The sequence below is a fragment of the Tripterygium wilfordii genome, chromosome 21, assembly GCF_013401445.1.
Source record: "Tripterygium wilfordii isolate XIE 37 chromosome 21, ASM1340144v1, whole genome shotgun sequence".
NCBI lineage: Eukaryota > Viridiplantae > Streptophyta > Magnoliopsida > Celastrales > Celastraceae > Tripterygium > Tripterygium wilfordii.
In genome coordinates this window covers 11,888,072-11,908,083 of record NC_052252.1, presented here as the reverse complement: position 1 = coordinate 11,908,083, position 20,012 = coordinate 11,888,072, and the positions used below count along the sequence as shown (strand labels likewise).

At 36.7% G+C, this 20,012-nt stretch overlaps 1 pseudogene; it reads left to right on the top strand.

Moving 5' to 3' along the window:
* Positions 1-8,786: 8,786 nt before the first annotated feature.
* On the top strand, positions 8,787-10,809 carry LOC119987899 (annotated as a pseudogene).
* Positions 10,810-20,012: the final 9,203 nt, after the last annotated feature.

The following is a 20,012-nucleotide window of genomic DNA, read 5'->3' as shown; positions in this document are numbered from 1 at the left end:
CCAAACATGGCAAAGTCAAGACCACTTTATTCTCCATGCCATTATTGCATTAATGAAAGTTGTTGTCCTTCCCTTGGTTGGTGAAGTTTGTACCATTGTTGATGCCTGGACTAGAGTGCATATTTTATTTACAAATAGCTCTTGGTCCAAGATTCTCTAGCTTAAATATTAGCCGCCATATTGTGAAAAGGGTGCCACAACCATGTCTGAATATCTACAAAATATCAAATCTCTAGCGGATGAACTGACACGTATCGATCATCCAATTCCCTCAAATGATCTTACTTTATACATACTAGATGGCTTGGGAAAAGATTATATTGGCATGGTTGGTTCAATAAGAACCCGTAAAAGGCCCTTCACTTTTGAAGAACATAAAGATATCTTGGTAGCTCAAGAAGATTTACTCACCAGACTGCACACAACACCTGATTTGTCTCTTACAAAGTTAACTTTCATCAATGTCAATCCAATTCAAATAATCAAATCACTCATGGCAAAGGTAGTTCACATTCTTGGAATGCTTCTAGAGCCCATAAGTCATGGGATCGTGGCTCTCAATCTCATTATCAAAGAAATCATGGCAGAGATAGAGGTCGAGGGCCTCCTAAAATTATCTATCAATTATGTGAAAACCCAGCCATAGTGCAAACACCTGTTGAAACTTGAAAAATCTTAGCAAACAACACTCTAATTACACACATGCACAACCAACTATGCTTATAGTCCTTCCCGTGATACTGCTCCAATTCCTCAGCCCTGGCTTCTCGACTCAAGTGCAAGCCATCATATGACATATGATCTCAATAAAATGCACAAACTTCCTTTTGGTCCTTCAACTGTTCATAGCACCTCCCCTCTTCACATCTTATATAGTGATGTTTGGGGCCTTGCTCCTACTCCTTCACTTGATGGTTTTCGTTATTACGTAATTTTTGTTGATCACTATACTCGCTACACTTGATTGTTCCCATTACACGACAAATTCGATGTCTTTCATATCTTTCTGCAATTCAAGAAGTTAGTGGAAAAACAATTCCAAACCTTCATACTTTCTATACTGACAATGGCGGGAGTTTCAAATGCTTAAATCATATCTCAATAATGAAGGGATTTGATAGTTTCAATCACCTCCCGATACTCCTCAACATGTTGAACAACATTCTCCTTCCAATGAACCTGTGAGATTCACGATACCACTCAACCATTATCATAGTCTGTTCCTCATATTTTCACTCATTCGCATACGATGACTACTAGCTCCATGAACAACATATACAAACCCAAGCAGCTTTATATATCTACCATTCATCCCATACCACCCTCACCTATCCACTTTGGAAAAAATAGCAATGACTCAAGAATATGATGCCTTTTCTCATCATCAAACTTGGGTTTTAGTTCCTGAAGTTCCTGGTTGTCATCCCATTAGATCCAAATGGATCTTCCGTTTTAAATACAAAACAAATGGCATTATGAATCGCTTCAAAAGTCACATAGTTGCCAAAAGTTATATTCAGAGACCATGCCTTGATTTCACTAACAAGTTTAGTCCAGTTATTCGGCCTGCTACAATATGTGTTATCCTAACTCTTGCAATTCCTCTTGTCTAGAAATTGCAGCAGCTTGACATTAATAATGTGTTGCTTAATGGCAAGTTACAAGAAACAGTATACATGAAATAACTAAAGGGTTTTGAAGATCCTAACTACCTTTGTAAATTGCAGAAGTCGCTCTACAGTCTCAAGCAAGCCCCTAGGGCTTGGTACAATGCCTTAAGCACTAGCCTACTTAAACTGGGTTTTATAAACTCTCTAGCTGACCTTTCTCTCTTCATTCTCCGAGAGGGCACTCATCTCATGTATATCTTAGTATATTTTGATGACTTAATTCTCACAAGCTCCAATTCTGATCTAATTTAAAGGATTATAAAATCTTTGGCCAATCAATTCTCTCTAAAAGATTTAGGAGACTTATCGTATTTTCTTGGTGTTGAGGTATTTCCCACTACAGTTGGCTTATTTCTCTCTCAACAACAATACATACTAGATTTGCTCAAAAGATCTAACATGGCTGGTGCCAAGTCTGTTAGCACTCCACTGCCTTCACATTTTCAATTCTCCTCATTGATGGATAACCACTCTCTGATCTTTTGTCATATCAAGAACTAATTGGAAGTATGCGGTATCTTAGCCTTACTCGGCCTGATATGAGCTTTTCTCTGAACCGTGTTGCTCAGTTTATGAGCTATCCCACTAAAGCTCACTGGTCGGTATTAAAATGACTTCGGTGATACCTCGAAGGCACGTTTGATTACGACATCCATATCTCCAAATCTTCAAGCCTTGACCTTCAAACATACTCAAATGTGGATTAGGTTGGTCACCTCGTCAATCGTTCTTCCACTTCTGCTTACATTCTCTTTCTTGGTTCCACTCCCATCTCTTGGAAGTCTCAAAAATAGAGAGTCGTTGCTAGGTCTTCCACAGAAGTAGAGTACCGCTCTCTTGCATCCACTACCTCTAAAGTAGTTTTAGTTCAGCATTTACTTCATAGTCTCTGTAATACTCGGATTTTTTCTGGGTCATTTTGTTATTATTTCTTATTTCATTTAAACATTTTATTTTTAAATATATATTATGAAAATCCCAATTTAGAGCTTAATTGAATTTTTGCTCAAAGTCTGTTTAACTTTACACCAAGCCAAATTTGTATCCCAATATCCAATTAGTTCCAAGCCCATAAATTACAAGCTCCATTCTCAAACTTATCCCAACCCAATAAGTAAAGCCCACAAGCCCAAGCCACAAAACCCATAAACCCATGACCCAAGCTCCACAAACCAAATGAACCCTAAAAATTCTCAATACAAAAAGTGAGGGAGGCTAGAGACAGATGAGGGGATTACAAAAAAGGTAGGGCGGCTGCTTTAGGGAGAGGGAAAGAACACAAAATAAATAGAGAGAGGTGGCACAAAAGGAGAGAACCAGCTTAGAGAGAGATGGGGTGTGGCGTGAAACAAGAAAAGGCGGAGTAAAAGGGGAGGTTTTTGGGTGGAAGATACAAAAAAAGAAATAGAGAGAGGCGATAAAGTAGGAGATTTGAGAGAGGGAATGGCAGCAAATAGGAAGTGAAAAAGAAAAACACACAAAAGAGATAAGAGAAGAGAAGTTTGCGGCAACAAGGAAGAAAAGGGGGGGAGAGGGCAGCTACATGACAAAAAGAGAGAAAAACGTGAGTGGAAAAAGAGAGGGAAGTCGGCCGCAAGAAAGAAAGGGGAAAGTGCGGAAAACAAAAGAGAGGGAGAGTTGAGAATACAGGAGAGAAAAGGAGAGAGTAGAGAGGGTTTTGGTGGTGAACAAAAGAAACAAAAAAGGGGGAAACTAATTAGAGACAAAAAGGGGAGATTTCATCTCCTCTTTCCATTGTTACTGGCTTAACTAATCCTTCCTCTCTTTTCTTGGTGCTCTCTAGAAGAAAATAAGGGGCGCTTCCTCCTTCGTGAGATTCTGTCTCCGCATAGGAGGACCCTATCCGCCTTACTGTCAAACGGTGGTTAGATGGGTCCAACCCTTTGAGATTTTCTCCATTCAAATGGGGATGGCTACTTTAGTACCCTAGTACACTACTTCGGCTGGACTGATAGAGATAATTCTTGAATTATCTCATAATCACATTCCTGAATTATCTCATAATCACATTCTCATTTAATTTTCCTAATTCGTTACATGTTTTTATCCATACTTGTAGCCTTGTAATCATCTCCTAATATGTAGCACCGTAACGTAACAAACACCCTAATTCAAGGATCTCCAATGTAATATATAGCATACTTATACAATGAATCAAAGTAAGAAAGTTTTATCTTCTTCAACACTTGTTTGTATGGACAATTTTCTTTCGGAGGCTCCTTATTTCATTTCTATACTTATGGTTCATTCTTTTTGGATTCAAATCTTTGTCTGGCATTTTCTCTTCTCTCTTCCTGTTGGACATTCGGTGTCCTTCGGAGTTCTTGGTGCAAAAACATTTGCTCTGGGTGCAAAAAAAATAGTCTGTCAAAATATAGTTCTACGTGTATGTCACGTCACGATTTTAGAAGGAAAAACAGCCGAGGGATATAGGCTGGATTTGGTTTAAATATGATACTGTTTGGACCTGAAAATCCATGATAAACCAAATGTGCTTTGTGAATGCTAAGTTCTCATTGGGCCGGTTGCTTTTGAGTCCATTTCATTTAGAAAGTTGGATCCAATATGGGCTTAGATCTTGGTCTTTTGTGGGTTAAGACTATTTTGGATCCAATTTTTCACTATGAGCCGGCTTTGTTTTGGATTTGTTCCTTATGAGACCAACAATCTTTTTTTGAGTTTTCTTTCTTTTTCTATGAACCAATTAAATATGTATTTTTTTATTGCCTTAAATTCGGAATAGTTGCCACTCGAACAAAAATGGTTTTTATCACCCACTTGAGAAAATCGACTGTAATCCAAATGGTTATTATCAAATTCGAAAGTGGGACATCAAATTTTTTTTTCCAAACAATACCTTTTCAAAAAAGTTTTGTCAACTCTTTCTTCGTGGTATTCTGTATCCGCACAAGAGGAGTTCTCTATAAAAATAATAATAAATTTTCAAAGCTACCTTTGATTGAATTTTTGTAAACTTCTTTCTCGTAGTATTTTGTATTCGTATGGGAGAAGTTTTCAGAAATCAATTTTTAAGAAAATAAAAATACATTAGTCCTTGTGCAAGTGTTGGTAACCGCGTGAATAGGTGTTGTGGGGTGCTAATACCTTCACGACGCTCAATCGACCCCTGAACTCAATTTTCTAATCGTAGATCAATATTTTAAAAGGTTGCCAATTACACCTCCAAATCAATTGGTGACGACTTCATTGTTTATTGTAAATCCATCCGCGTCGTCATTTCGGTTGCAACAATCTCCGTTGTCCTCTATTACACAAGCGTACAATTTATTGTGATAACCAAGGCGCTACTGCACTCAATATCAATCCTGTTTATCATTCACCTATGAAACATACACTTGTTGACTTGCACTTTGTTTTTCTCTCTCGTCAACAATGGGATTCTTCTCGTCCAAAAGATTTTTACTCACGATCAACTTGTTGACCTGCTCACGAAATCTCTACTTCGTCGTAACTAGTTTATATATTGTAATATATATCTCCAGTTTATTCAATGAAGACAATATTATCGCAACCTTTTAGGATAGGGTTGGGGTTTTCTCTTTCTGATACAAATCCAATGTGCTACATCTTATCTGACTATTTATACTTGGCTTTTTTTGTCATTAGTTTTTTGCTCACTGATTTTAGAAAGGAAGCGGTTAAATATAAAGTTATTTTTGTTAAACACAACGCTATGTGTTAAATACATCACAACATCAATTTAAAATGGATGTGTTTTTATAAATACACTACCCCAATTTTATTATTATACCCTTAATGTACTTTGATTAAACCACATCTACACATACACCGCCAATAATGCGTGGCGTGTTTTTATGAATGCACTATCCATAAACAGTAATTCTTGTTACAAGCATGATTATTTTTGACATGATCTGTAGAAAACCTTGAAGTGAAGTCCCAAACAAAACCATTATCTGAAGATAACGGATTTGAATTACGTCATGTTGAATGAGCTACAGGCTCGCCAAAATGGAACAAGAAGAAGTTGGTGTCACCCAAGAGTATCAGCATGCAAGTAGGGACTAGGATATTGGAAGGGCATCATTCCACAAGTTGTAGCAATAGGTCAGGAAACGAAATTTTGATGATGGTATCCCATTGTTGAAGGAGCTTGAAACATAGGGAAATGTAGATTTTGGCTATGCGTAGAAGTAAACACCCTTGATGCTGGGAGGCCATATCAACATTAAACACTCCGTTATGAGAACTCTGTGTGGGGGATTTTTCTGGGTCTGGGAACCCATCCAACCCACATCCAGGTATTGTGTGTTCTGGGCTAGGCAAGGTAGCGACTCTGGTCCATGCCTCTATGACCCATCAACTCCCTACGGATTTATTTCAAGATAATTTAATATTCTCGTCTCCCTCACTCACTGCTAGAACCCATGACTCCTTAGAGTTGGGAGAGTGAGTACCCAACTTACCATCACTCTCCCATGGTAAGTTGGGTACTCACTCTCCCAACTCTAAGAAGTCATGGGTTCTACTAGTCTAGATGGTAAATTAGGTACTCACTCTCCCAACTCTAAGGAGTCATGGGTTCTACTAGTCTAGATGATAAATTAGGTACTCACTCTCCCAACTCTAAGGAGTCAATGAGTCATGGGTTATAGCAGTAGCAGTGAAGGAGGCGAAGATATTAAATTATCCTAAAATAAGTTTTCATCAGAGAATTTTTGACTATATATTATTTTCAGTAACATCTAGTGAAAGCCTGTGAAATAGCAAGAATCCTTGGTTTCCAAACTATGTCCATTCTGAAAGCCCACGTCTCTTCCAAATCTGCAGGTACTTGGTTCCTTCATTTTATAGGCCCTGAAACCATCCTCAATTGAATTACCAGTAACATTGCTAGTGAACATGTGATCCAATGACTTAGTGAGATTGCTATTGCGTTCTTCAAACTAAAATTGAATTACCAGTAACATTGCTAGTGAACATGTGATCCAATGACTTAGTGAGATTGCTATTGCGTTCTTCAAACTAAAAATAATGTATTTTTATCATTTTGTAAAAGGGTAAAAGGGCATTATTGTTTAAAAGTCATAAAAAAAATTACGATGTTGTATTTAATAGCGTATTTAACCGCCCCTTTTAGAAAACTATAATTTGAGACTAATCCAATTTTTTCACACAAAATGTTTATTAATTAATTAAAGAAGCAGTAATTTTGGAATTTGTTTTTGCTAATTAGGATTCGAAGGAATGGTGGACTCTTCTTGGTAACAAACTAAAAAGAGTGAAGAATAAAAACTAAAACTACAAAGGCAGTTGAATCGGATTACACCTAAGGGTGGCAAAAAAAAAAAAACAGTTTTAGGTCGAACAACAACACGTGTTTACGAAATATATACTTGTCCGAACCTTAACCCGGAAATATTGAATTTCAGACGTACTTAATTGACCAAACTCAAATTGATTTAAATTCGGACAATAACATAATCCGAGTTAAGTTTTGAACAAATAAATCGGATAATATTTATGTGTTTGGACCCAGACTCCGTTTTAAATCAGACAAAAATTTGTGTTTAGATCCGGATTTCAGACATATAACGCATGTTTAAACTTGGTTTAATTCGAGTCGCACAAATTCACCAGAACGGACATAGTTCTTAATCACCCTCCACTAAACTCAAAATTAAACATGGTAATCTCATTCTTAAGCATTTATGATCCTTTTGAAATCCAAAACCAAACAGATTAAAGAGCTTACCCACATAAGATAAACTTAACTAGAAGATTAATGTAATAGATCATAGATGTCTCTATCTTCTCTTGTGCCAAACATAACCCTATTCCAATAGTCTGTCTGAAATCAATTGTTGTTGTAACCCAATGGCTCTACGGCCTCCACGCCCCCATTTAAAGCATTTCCAGCAACTCCCCCACTTATGTTTTCACAATTACAAAGTCAAATATACTATATTAACTAATAATTTTTAGTACCTAATTGAACATTTGGGATTAAATTTTCATTGATTTACCAACAAGGTGGTTTAATTAACAATCGACTGGGTTAGACAGATGTATGCCTAACATTCGATTGGAATGCGAAACATATTTTTTAATGGTATTTTAAAAAAAAAATCTATGAATTCAGGGCTTGCCACTTGTCAGATAGTTTGGGCCTGAACTATAACTTGAAACATGTGGGCTCAGCCCATTTACTGCAGGCTTCAACGACTAAATCAAGTGTGAATTATGTGCTCTTTCCATCTCTCCAGCTTCTTCCCTCTCCTTGAATCGCAAACGCTTGACCCTTGGATTCCCACAGACATATAAAATTATACGGAGAGAGAGGGAGATGGGTAGTGTTCAACAAAGTTGCATCGATTTTTCCTTTCATGCAGAGGCATTGTGAAAGCAACTTCATTTGTGGATATGAGATCCATTTTTTCTTCAACGGTTTCATTTTCTCTCTTATTCGATCGCAAATCAGAGACGCAAAGGGAGGCTTTAGGCAATACCCGGTACGTCTAACAATATAATCGTATCTGTTTTCACCTTTGATTTATCTGGGTTTTGTGCCTCTTTTTTTTCTCTCTTTTTTAAGGTTGTGATGATCTCTAAATATTTCTTTGTACGCGTTACTTAAGTTTGCTTGAAAGAATTAAGATTCTTCACTTAAAAGCGTAGTGGAATTTTATTTGTGGGGTCTCTGTTTTAGTGTATAGGCATTGCTGTAATATCTCTTATTTCAGTATTATCTATTGCTTTGAACATGAATTGATACCCAAATTTACAGTTTTGATGTTTAATGCTTTCAATAACTGCCTCGTAGCCTCGGAGATAGTCCTCAGTAGTTTCATTGTATGCTCCGATGATGATGTTACTAGCCAAATTAATATGCTCATTTTTTAATGGTGTTCAGAGCTTAAACAGTTAGATCTTTGAAGATTATAGAGTTAATTTTTTGTATGTGCCACTTGTATTTCCAAATTGAACTCAATATTTAGAACATTTTGATACCAATTTTTCTGTGTTACCCATTTGCAAGTTTGCTTTTTAGTAACCCCGACTCAATGGGAGGAATTATGATGCAACATACCAAGGTTTTTTTTTCTCCCTGCAATGGGAGAGAAGGTTTTGGCTTATGAGTTTGTAGGAAGCTTAGCTATATGTGTCGATGTGGCATCAAACAATCTATTTGATGTAGATTAATTTATACCCCACTTTTACACGCTTCTTTTTCAAGTTGTCATCCCACATTATCATGAACTACCATTATATATTTTATGTTCGTTATTTATGACCCTGTAGATTATGCAGAAAGATTTTGTGTACTCTTCAAGATGAGATTTTCAGATTCTGATGCTTTCTTGACAGGTCAGGAACCTTGAACCTGTGGCATTTGGAGGCCTTCATTGGAATCTTGCAGTGAAAAGCATCGGAAATAATTACATTAGTGGCAGAAAGCATATGGTGGATTACAACTTACGATTGTCTTAACCACCCAATTAAAGCGTCAGAAGCTTGGTATTTTCTCAGATTTGGGTATACAGCAATTGCTTTTTGTGGCATTTCTCCTCTGTATACTTTCCCTGCATTGCAAGTTACTTTTTATTGCCTTTCATCTCATATATTCTAATTGTATTTCCTCATTTGGGTAGGTGAAGTTTGGCCTTTCTTGGTTTGCATATAAGTCCCTAGAAAGTCCAGCAGGCTTGTCATTGTTATTATGGTTCTATAGGTTGTCAATTCTTTCGAGGGCGAAGATTGCCTTCTATTCTGAGGATGAAAAAACTGAGGATTACCTATTCAAGATTGTTTTGATTGGGGACTCAGCTGTCGGGAAATCGAATTTGCTTGCGAGGTTTGCAAGAAATGAATTCTATCCCAACTCCAAGTCCACTATTGGGGTAGAGTTCCAAACCCAAAAAATAGATATCAATGGAAAAGAAGTTAAAGCTCAAATCTGGGATACAGCCGGTCAGGAGCGGTTTAGGGCTGTCACATCTGCATATTACAGAGGTGCAGTTGGAGCTCCTCTGGTATATGACATCACTAGACGACAGACATTTGACAGTATTGGCAGATGGCTTAATGAACTTCACAGTAAGTTTTATGACAGCAAACTGGGTGTTTAGTTCTGTTTTGATTGCTTTTTTTCTTATGAGAAAACATGTTTGCCTGACATGGTGTTTCAAATGGAATATGGTACTTGCTATAAATTGAGGCATCACTAGGAACTCAGCAGTCCTTCAGATAATACATTAGAATCTGACATCCTTAAGTCAACAACATAAGGCTCTAATTCTTCCTGCTGTAGTGCCCTATATACCGATTACTGACAGCTCACATAACAACCTAAAACTCTGATATACAAGCCATGTTAGTATTAATACTACAATTTGCATCGCATTTGCAGTGGATCAAGTTTTGTATTATACCCAATTGGATCTGCACCGGTGGTTCCTTCATTCTACTCTTTTTTGATAATATACTGATTGATTGTTTCTGTCTGGCTCAATGGCTTTAACAACACCTTGCATCCACCTTCTTAACCATGATGAACAAAAGTTAATTAGTGAAAGTTTGCGCTCTGACAGCTCACTCCGACATGAATGTTGTAACAATACTGGTTGGCAACAAGTCTGATCTCAAGGATGCGAGGAAGGCAAGGACTTGGCAGGCAAGGACTTGGCAGGCAAGGACTTGGCGGAGGCACTGGGTTTATTTTTCATGGAAACTTCAGCTCTGGATTCCTCAAATGTGACTGCGGCCTTTCAGAAGGTTGTTAAAGAAATATACAATATATTAAGTCGGAAAGTAATGATATCTCAAGAACTCAAGAAGCAGGATGCTCCATTGATGGGGAGTGGAAAGACAGTAGTTTTACAGGAAGACGGAACCCAAGAAGTAGATACTGAGCCTAAAAAAGCTGGGTGTTGTTCATCTTGAAGCATGATTTTACCTTTTAGAAGTTCTGACACCTTTTTTCTTCTCCAAAGTGTTAAATTTATTTATTTTGTTGAAATGTTTGTTTAGAACATTTTTTTTCCTTGTAAGGCAGATAATGGCTGAGGAAGAGAAATTGAGGGAGTAGCTTATGTAAATGACCTTTTCAGGGTATAAAAGAATTACCATACAATGTCCAAGGTTCTTTTTTTTTTTTTTTGCTTGAAATTAGTTTCATCTTTGCAAATTAGAATTATGTGTAATTGTGCTGCATTCTCTTGCATCCTTTGTTGTAAGAGTCCTTTTTGAAAACCAAGTTAAAAATATTCTCCATTGACTACCATTCACGTCTTGCCGGGCCTTCAAAATGGTTATACTATGCGACTTAGGTTTCACCCCTAATGAGAAATGGCCCTAAAACTCCGATACCAACAACTTTTTAGAGCAAGAACAAGATAATAGAAACAAGAGCAGTAGAGCACAAGAAGAAGATAACAAGAACACAACAATACAAGAATATAAGAGAAAGTGGAACAAAGGTGGACATAGAAAAATTGCAAACCAAATAGTTACTTATATGGAAATGTTTAAGCTTCCACGATTTCTCCACTCTCATCAATTACGTTCATCTCAATCTTTTACTTGTATTTTTGTTTCTTCCAATATACGTGGGCAGGCATTGGATTTTCAAATGGAGATGGATCGGGTGCAATTTGATTCCAATTGGTTTGGGAATGGCGTGTTGATGCTTTAGAGATGATTTGAAAATTTGAATACATAATGGTATTGTGGACCCCATACATATGATATGTGTGTCTGACTGTGATTAAACAAATTGCTAATGCACATGCATGGATGGAAGTAAAATATCGTTAGGGTTGGCCAATGATTGGGAATGTGATTTAGAGGATGAGGATGGATCTCGATCTGCTGATTAACTGTTCCCATGTTAGTTCTTCAAGGGGTTTAGTGTATATAGGTCACTGAAAGATATCTCCGTTTGTAATTAAGTTATCCAAGGAAAAAAATTTCAAATTGAGTCACTCAAAGTTTTAATTTTAAACAATTAAGTCATGGGGGTGTAATTCCGATCAATTGGTTGCCGAAATTTGTTGAGGTGTCAGTTTATTCATATGTGGACCAAAATTAAAATAAATTTGCAACAGTAGAATATTGAAATAAAAATAAAAATGCCACATGGAATATTAACATAAATTAAAATGAAATTAATTTTAAAAAAGAAAACGAAATTAAAAGAAAAAAAATGAAGAGTACAGATGTGTGCTTTCATCCTAAATCGAAAACCAGAATTGAAAGGGAAAAAAAATCAATAGTGCAGATCTTGAGATGAGAAAGACGAAGAGATTGGCTATGGCTATGGTCGACTTAACCACTCCCATCACCGTCAACATAGTGATGTACAAAAACAGGAAAGTGGCCATGAATTCTGCAATCCCAGACCGATAAAACGACTAATGACCACAAGGTCAGTTCGAGTACTTGCCCTCCATTGCTCAAATCAGAGTCTCCTATTCTTTCACCGTCCGATCTTAGATCAAATGAAGGAGATCCACAGAGAGAGAGAGGAGGCGATGGAAGAATTGTCGGTTGAGTTCGATTTTGGTGTTTGACGTAAGAGAGAATGGGTGGGGGTGGGTATGTCTGATTCTTGATTTTTTTATTTTTTCAAATTAAGTTGTCATTATCCACGTAATCAAAAATTCCATGTCATTTGGGTCCACGTAGGCAGTAATTGGACATGTCAACAATTTCCGACAACGAATTGATTGAAATTGGACCATCATGACCTAATTGCTTAAAATAAAAACATTGAGTGACCCAATTTGAAATTTTTTTTCTTTAGATGACCTAATTACAAACTGTGATATCTTTCAATGACCTATTTAAATTAAACCCGTTCTTCAAGTGATTATTTAAAATGGGAATTGTATATGTTTTTGTTTTAATAAGCATTGCCATTGAATTAGTGGTATTATCGATCCTGGCACCTAATAACAAAACTGAACAAAATGAGCTGGTTTATGCATGCTTGTTCCATGTGAGAAACTTAATGTGATCTATGTTTTTGTTTCTGTACAGTATTTATCTGCTAAGTTTCCTTATGGTGCACAGTTTGTTGGAGTTTCACTAAATTTTTCAGGGTTAAAATCTCTCTGGGGCCTACTGAAGAGAGAGACCTTCTAAGCGGATGGATTAATTGCATACTATGAATGACATTTATTGTAGCTCTTGCCAGCAGATCCTGGTCGGGTTGGCGATATGTGAGTCCGAGATTACTTTACTGCATTGTATTTTGCATGAGTTGGTGTTCCTATGCATTGATGAATTGGATATTGCTATATGCAGATAAATTACCTCATTTAATTGATAAAATGTGGCTAAAACTAGGGCTGTTATTGGTACGGTTACCGTTACCAAACACTGAATACCGTTACCATACCGATCCTTTCGGTAACTAAAAAATTGCTACCATTACCGTTACCAGAAGTGTCGGTATACCGATAGTCGGTAACGGTAAGACGGTAATTGGTAAATTTACCAATGAATAAAACTTGTTTTAGAGAAAATGTGCCAATTCTAAAAACAATAAAACCTGTTTACCCATTCTATCAAATCCACATCCACATTACATATAATCCACATTCCACATTACATATAATCCACATTCCACTTTCAGATAAATATAAGTAAAACATCACAATAAGTAAAATGTTATAATGGATCTCAAAGTCTACATAATGCAAAAGAAACTCAACAAAAGAAAGTAATCAGCAGTGCAGCACCATAAGTCCAAAACCACCACCAAATCCTGGCCTGAAAATCTTCCAATGAAGATTCTTCTTCTTTTGGCTGCTTAAAGAGAAACAAAGAAGGCTTGTGCAGGGTCCACAACTCACTGTAGCCACAATTGATAAGTCATAAGTTGTTGCAAGGGACACTTACCTGCATATAATATTAGTGTATTAAATTAGATGTTAAATTAAATCTATAAGCTATCATGGTTGTAGAAAATGTTTAGTTTGCAATGGCCAGTGATCATTAGCTGTAAATTTCTTCCCACTAAGTTAAAGCAGTTCAATCAGCATAATAACATTAACCTAGATCCAGTGATCATTATTCATTACTCATTAGCCGTGAATTGAACTCAAAGAGGCATGCACTCACATATTGGCATATTGCTATCATAGGCCCAGTATGTGAATAAAAAGCAAATAAAAAGAGTTATAAATAGGAAAAAAAGGAGTTCAAAAGCAAAGTCTACACAATGCATATAAAGTTATAAACAGTTCAAAATAGGCACTTACAGAACTTGTGGATTTGGTGGACGTGAAGCCGAAATAGGTAGTTCGGAAAGTAGAGCTTGTGCATTCATACCTATGCAAACAAGTGAACAATGCAAATAAATATTAACAATTCACATAACTATTACAAATTAACAATTCAACTAAAATAAAAGTGCAAAAGTTGCTTACTTTTTTCAAATTCTTCAAGTTCCTTGTACAAAGAAATTTCCTCATCCGTTGGCTCTTTATAGAAATTAAATTCATTCGCTCTAAGCCAATCACTAGTACACACCAATGCCTCTACCATCTTTAGGGTCAATGAAGCTCTAAAAGGATCCACAATCCTTCTACCCAAGCTAAAAGCATTTTCACTAGCCACGGTCGAACTTGGGATTGAGAATATATCCTTGACAACCTTTGAAAGAATAGGATACCATGATTGATTCAACTTCCACCAAGTCAAAAGATCAAAAGAGTCACCATCAAGCTTTTCACAAGGATCTGAAATGTATTTATCCACTTCATTTGCAATCTCTGCAACTTCCATTTGCTCTCTTTTTCTTTTTAGTTTCATCTCAACAGGAGAAAGCTCACTTGATTGGGAACCTGAATTTGTATTGACTCGAGTGGTGGTGCCCGTAGTGGTGGAAGATTGATCTTGACCACTAGCCCCTTTGTATACATCATATAATTGTAGCAAGCACTTTTTGATGTCATCAACACTCTTTTTTATTGTAGCAACATCCTTCCCCATGTCTTCAAAGGAAATTTGTATTAATTCAAGCTTATATCTAGGATTTAGAACATGGGCTACATATATCATCTTGTTAACACTCTCAAAATTTCCCCAATACTTATTCAATTTTAGCTTCATTGACATCCCCACACTTTGCAACACCGGATCACTATCATCATCAATTTTCATATCAATATCAATCAACAAGTCCGACACTATCACAAAGATTAAGTGAGAAGTGCAAGACTTAGTTGCACTAAGTGACAATGTAGCATCATAAAACTTCTTCAAAAAATGAACAAAGGCCTTTGCCTTCTCCCAATCCTCCTCACATGGTGGCCCTACCCTCTTCAATCCATCCTTATCTTTCTCATTGAAATAACTCAAGAAAGGAGCATTTTCTTCCACCATTCTAGCAAACACCTTTTTGTACTTCAAGGCACTTTCAAGCATTTTATAGGTTGCATTCCACCTAGTAGGGACATCCATGGGTATATTTGACATTTGGTCCATTTTGAACATTATGACATATTCCCTAAACTTGTCTAACCTTGCCGAGGATGAATGAATGTACTTTACACAATTCCTTATGCCTTCAATTGAGCTATAAAGCTCCTTCAAGCCATCATTAACAATCAAATTAAGGATGTGACAAGCACACCTCATATGCAAGTACTCGCCTTTGAACAAAAGAGTGTTCATCTCACCAAGTCTTTTTTTCATATACTCAATAGCCCCATCATTAGCGGAAGCATTATCAACCGTAATACTAAAGACTTTTTCAATCCCCCAACTTCTCAAACACCCCTCCAAACACCTCCCTATGTCATCACCCTTATGACTAGTGATCTTTATAAAATTGATTATTCTCTTTTGTAAATTCCAATCACTATCCATAAAATGGGCGGTGACAACCATGTAATTTATGTTTTGGATGGACGTCCAAGTGTCGGTTGTGATACTCACTCTTCGTTCCCTTATTATACTCATTATTTTACCCTTCTCAAAATTGTATTGATCCCACACTAGCAAGGGAACTTTTTGCCTATATGGTATCTTAAACCTAGGGCACAACTCACTCAATAATTCTTGAAACCCCACTCCATCAACAATCCTAAAAGGCATTTCATCACGGATGATAAATCTAACCAACTTCTCCTCACATTTCTTTTGGTTAAATACATGTGGGACTAGTGCACCCCCCAGACTTTCTTGTGAAATAGTGCTTTGGCCTTTCTCAACAACTAAATTCCTTCCATAAGCTGGACATTTCTTACATTGCCTTGATAAGTGATTGGCAAGCCCTGTTGTCCCATACTTCTTACTGTCGGCTTTTATCTCCTTTTTGCAAGTCTTACAAACCCCCACCTGGTATTCTGTCCCCTCTGAATCTGTTCTTATAGCCTTAGTGGCATATTCCCACACCCATGAAGGCTTCTTACCTTTATGAGGAGGTGCAATAGATTGGGCTTCTGTTTGTGTTGTAGGTTGGGATATAGGTTGCTCAACAACGTCAGCTTGAGAGATATTCATGTTGTTTGAGTGACTGGATTCCATCCTATGAAATCTACAATTATTCAAGATTCCAAATATACAAAAAAACAGACTGCAATAACAATGAAATAAAGCCTATAGTGTACAATTGTTCACAAGTGTAAACTGTAATATACAAATGAATCAAATGCAAAATTCTATCCCAAAAATAATAATAGTTAATTAGTCTACAAAATAAATCAATAATACAAGCTCCTCCAAACTGTTAGATTCAAGCATATCCATTAATCCATATGTTATTTAACGCCAACAAGTATGCTCAGGGTATAAGGTAGAACAAGAAATTGATTGACCATGTCTGCTATATATACAAATGCAAGTTCACAACGAAACAATGTAAGTAAGTTGATTGACCATGTCTACTGTATCCTTTTATAAAAATCTCCCTACTTTACTATTGAAGGCAAGTTCAGAAATCATAACTCAAAAGCCTATGTTCTTCCCAAAACCCTAAATCAAAAATTAAGTAGAGATAAATTGACTTACCAGTTACCGATTTGGAGGTAGTGAGGCACGACGAGATGAGAGATCAGAGAGAAAGACTAGGCAGAGATGATAGACTTGTGTCGTGGAGGCAGGAGCTAGGTAGAAATCGTGAGCGTCCAGTCTGAGAAGTTGTAGGCGTGAAGCACCGAGCGAGGCAGAGATGAGAGTCGGAGAGACCAGATCTAGCCAAAGGTAAGGTGCAGTGCAGAGATGAGAGGTAGAGGTCACGTTCCTGGTCGAAAGTCGAACCTCGGAAGTCAGAAAGGTAAGGTGAACGACGAGAGGCAGAGGACAGAGGTCGGAGCCTCGTAGGTATTTAGGTTGGGTAAGACTGGTAAGTGGTAAACTGGTAATATGAAGAATAAGTTAATAAGAATAAGATTAAGTTATAATTAAGTTATAACCCTAAAACTAATTAATCAATGGCTTAGATTATAAGAGATGAATAATCTAATGGTCAGAATTAAATAAAACTAATAATATTAATATATATGTCGGTAATCGGGAAATTTACCGATTTTGAACTTTGTTTACCGTTACCGTTACCAATTGTAGCGGTAAATTTACCATACCGAAGTATTGGTAACGGTATACCAGTTTTCTTCGATTTTCGGTAACCAATATGTCGGTAACGGTCTACTAATGGATAATTTCTCATACCAGTAACAGCCCTAGCTAAAACTCCATTGAATTTCTATTTTTCGTACGTGTTTAACAATTGAATTACCTGTGCTAATTTGAAGAATGGATAGAAGTGAAAAGGTGGCCCAACAAACATTTGAGGTATTGTCCCAAATTATAAAAGGGCCCTCAAGTGGGTGAGGTTGGTTTTCAACGTATAAACCACATCACTTGGTTTGAACCAAGTAATGTGGGACATTTTGTCTAACACTCCCCCACACTTGTAGGCTCGGTTAGGGATGGCAAAAAAACGATCCGAGCACTATCCGCAGAGTACCTAATCCGTTTAATATCCAAAAACCTATCCTACAGGTTTTGGAAATGGTTTTGGCTTTGATTTTCAAACCCTTCATGGTTTAGGGTCGGGTTTGGTTTTTACTGTCGGGTTTAGGGTACCCGAACCGTTTAATAAAAAAATTAATTATAATAATAATATTATAAGTCATCTATAAAGGTATACTACTAGGATACAAAATTATAACATGATAAAGCATATATATTTATAGAATCATACTAATAAAACTATAAATTACACCAACTTGAATTATAAAACTATAATTAATATAAATCATACTCAATATTAATATAATCATCAAAGAGAAAAATAAAAATATTATAAGTTACATGGTAAACGGATACTTGATGATAAACAGTTACAGAACGGTTATGGGTTTGGATATTTAAAGGGATTTTTAAATGGTTTTGGAACAATTTTGGTATAGATTATCTTAAATGGAAACAGTTTTGGTATTTCCTAATTGGAAGGGTATCCGACCCGTTGCCATCCCTAGGCTCGATTATGCGAGACCAACAAGTGGACTATACGGGTTAGGGTCCATGTAGTACCCCTCACCTTGTGGGTGGTCCATATCTAAAAGGACCATAGGTGACCCAAACGCCATCAGATGGAGGTCCTGATGATCGAGCACATGCTCCGATACCATGTGATAATTTGAAGAATGGGTAGAAGAGAAAAGTCGGCCCAACAAACACTTGAGATAACTGATGCAAAGTGCTTCCTTGATTGAAGCCACTAAAAAGGGCACAGTTAGAAGTCTGATGATTTGATGCCTTCTAAGTGTGGTTGATTGAATGATTATTTCAACATGGCATGTTGAAGTATGGAGAGTGCATCGAGTGTTGCCAGAAAAGAAAAGACTGAATATCCCGTGTTAGCTAATTTGTGAGTATCGTTTTCAATAATGATTGAAGTAATTGACTTGAGAGAGTTCAGTTTATAGCCTACATCAGTGCACCTCAGATTGTATGAATTTTGCTTTACCCTAACTTCTTTTCTGTATGCCATTGTGGATACGAGAAAGCTTATGACGAAAGCCAAAAGTATAAAGAATGCTGCTACATCCTCGAAAAAGAACGGATGTTGACGGGGGGCTGGTGATGCTTTGGATATGTAATACATTGAAGAAGCGTAGGACATTGTTAACCATTTTAGCACAAGCATGTATTTGGAGTACATAACATGTAAACTGATAAACCTATTGTTATGAAATATAAGAAGAGGGGTAATTGGAGAGAGATCTTTCATATTTTTCGAGTTCCACCCGACAAAATGGGGTCAAAAAGCCCAAATAAAATATTTTAATTTACATAAGCATTCCATCATAATTAAAAAGGGGGAAAACATGATTGATTGTTAGTGGAACACTTGTAATGTCCGTATTGGTGTAAGTAATTTCAAGTCCTTTCTTTAGTTGAGGGGTCTTGGAGAGAGAGTGAGTTTTTGGGAAGTTAGTCATGTTTGGATGCCCTATGCTCCTCGAAAGCTAGGGCTTGCAATCTGTTCTTCATTTGTCTTTATAATTCTCCAATTTTCAATTATCAATATAAGTTCTAGTGTCGATGTATACTTATCACAAACCTACAAAGTGGGTCATTCTTGTCAACGACAAGATCATATTCCAGTTGAACACCTTTATCACTTTGATGTCTTCAATTCAATAATTAACCTTTAGTTAATGACAAAAAATTAAAGTCGGAGATGCGTGAAAGGCTTAACGGTTTGCTTGTCTTCCCACTTCAATACTACACCTTTGGCAATTGGCATGACATGCACTGCACATGCATGACGTCTTATATTTAGGCTTTCATGACCTTATCACTTTGTTGATTAGATTTAATTAAAAATACATTACTCTCTTGACAAACATTAACTAAAACAATAATGGGTTGGTTGTAGAATTATGTATTTGATGTTGTATAAGTACTTAATACAAATCATGGAGGAGTTTGATTGAGGAAGATTTTAGCAATCGAACACATATGGTTGGTTCTATCATTTTTAGTAACCCCGGAATAATAATAACTCAAGCCATAATTATTATCAAATTATTATAGGGGATTTGTACAAAACAACAAAATGTGATAGTTGTGTTCCAATAAGGGAAAAGTAAAAAAAAAAAATTAGAAATAAGGATAAAAGTTACAAACGTACTTAAATGCCCTGGTCTTATCAAAGATAGGGTGGGCATGGGTCGGGTCGGTTGGTTATTGGCCTAACCCGACCAACTGACTATTTACTAAATCTAAAATCATTATCGGCCCAACCTTTAGGGTCGGGTAATAGTTGGCTTTGTTAGTTGCTCAATGGGTCAGTTGTTGGTAACAATCGACCTCCAC